Raw genomic sequence first — 2182 nt, forward strand, 5'->3', positions numbered from 1 at the left:
ATGCTGGCTTTTTTAAAAAAAAAATTTAAGTTCATTTATTTATTTTGAGAGAGACAGAACAAGCAGGGGAGGGGCCGAATGAGAGGGAGACAGAATCCTGATGTGGGCCTTGAACTCAGGAACCGTGAGATGATGACCCGAGCCAAAATCAAGAGTTGGATGCTTAATTGACTGAGCCACCCAGGCACCCCAGTGTTGGCTTTCTTAATTTGCTTGAAGTAGTACGGATTTTCCAGGGAAAGAGATGCTGACATTCAGCTGCAGAAGAGTGCAGACCGCCTTCAACAGATATTTGTAATGTGTTTTTAAAAATTTATATATTTTGAGAGAGAGAAAGAGAGCAAGTGGGGGAGGGGCAGAGAGCAAGGGAGACAGAATACCAAGCTGACAGCACAGAGCCTGGCGCGGGGCTTGAACTCGAGTACTGTGAGATCATGACCTGAGCTGAAACAAAGAGTTGGACACTTAACTGACTGAGCCACCCAGGTGCCCCTATAATGCATTTTTATTTCCTTTCTAATAATCATGTGTAAGTGCTTGTAAGCTTAACCCTGGAACCTTTAAAAAATAGAGAAAAGGGGATTCTTTTTTTGTTCTGTTTCATTTTATTTTTGAGAGAGAGAGACAGAGTGTGAGCGGGGGAGGGGCAGAGAGAGAAGGAGACACACAATGCGAAGCAGGCTCTAGGCTCAGAGCCATCAGCACAGAGCCCGACGTGGGGCTCGAACCCATAAACTGTGAGATCATGACTTGAGTCGTAGTCGGACACTTAACTGACTGAGCCACCCAGGTGTCCCAAGAAAAAAGGGGATTCTTATGTGTGTATATGTGTATGAGTGTAGTGTGTACTTGTATGTGGATATATGGATGTATTTGTAAATAACGTGTATACGTGTATATACGTGTGCCTGTGTATATGTGTATATACAGGTGTGTATACGTGTATAAATGTATACATGTATATGTGTATATATGTGTATATTTATATATGTATATGTGTACATATGAATGTATGTATGTGTGTGTATGTGTATTTGTGTATATGTATGTATTTGCATGTATATATGGGTGTGTGTATACATATATATGTATGTATGTGTATATGTATATGTGTGTGTTTGGGCATGTATATGTGTGTGTATATATTTATGCATGCATGTGTGTATGTATGCATGTGTATTTGTGTGTGTATTGGGGCACATATATATGTGTATATCTATGTGTGTGTGTACTCTGAAGCCAGAGATTCCTTGTTGAAAGCGGTCATCATTTGTGACATTTTCAAGGTGGGTTTGGATATTCAACAGCTGCCCTTCAGAGGCTGTTCTCCTCTTACATCCTCTGCTGAATTGTCACCGCTGACCCTGGAAGAATTAGATAACAGAGTATGCTTTAGCCGTTGAGCTGTCTCCAGAGATGGAGACAAGGTAATGCAGCTGGTGCCATCAGAAGAGCGTTGTTCTATAAAATGTAAATACCAGGGTCACTTATGATCCCTGTTTTGCAGTTCTTGGGGAAAAGATAGAGCACAATTAAAGCAGCTGCTCCACTCGGCTCTGGCTGCTACCCCCCTTCTGAGGTTCTTCTTTTGTTATGGGGTGCTCCTTGGCCCTGTGCTTGCCTGTGCCCCATTTCTCCTGCTCACAGAGCATGCTCACCATCCCCACCCTGCAGGGCTCCCGTCTTGTGCTGCCCTTTGTGCTGTATCGACTCTATTCCTGCTTAGAAGTGGCCTCTCTAGGGCTTCTCAACCTCAGCAATCAATTGCTGGAATTGCCCCCAACCAGACAGAATACTGTGCCCATGGCCTGGGCCCTCTGGTTCCTACCTTGCTGCCTGGAGCAGTGCCTCTGAATCTCTGCATATACAAGTGTGTGTACAGCTGGGTAGTAGCTCTTTTCTCAGAAGAAGGCATTGGGTGGAAACACTGTGTGCAGTCCCTCTGGGACAGCCTGCCATCTTGCTCTGTTGTATCTGTGCTGACCCTGGGGACCCTTGGCCACTTTTCTGCTATGCAGGTTATGCTGGGTGGGCAACCAGGCACTGACCAGCAGAGGTCTGGTCCTTCCTTTCTTACTAGTAAACCACCAGTCCTTCTAGCTGTTTCTTCGAAGCTCCTGCTTCTGTGCTCCCTGTGTCTCCAGGCTCTGTGCCCCTTGCCTTTCTGTCTGCCTTCCCCAGT

Source organism: Lynx canadensis, chromosome B3, assembly GCF_007474595.2.
Source record: "Lynx canadensis isolate LIC74 chromosome B3, mLynCan4.pri.v2, whole genome shotgun sequence".
Lineage (NCBI taxonomy): Eukaryota > Metazoa > Chordata > Mammalia > Carnivora > Felidae > Lynx > Lynx canadensis.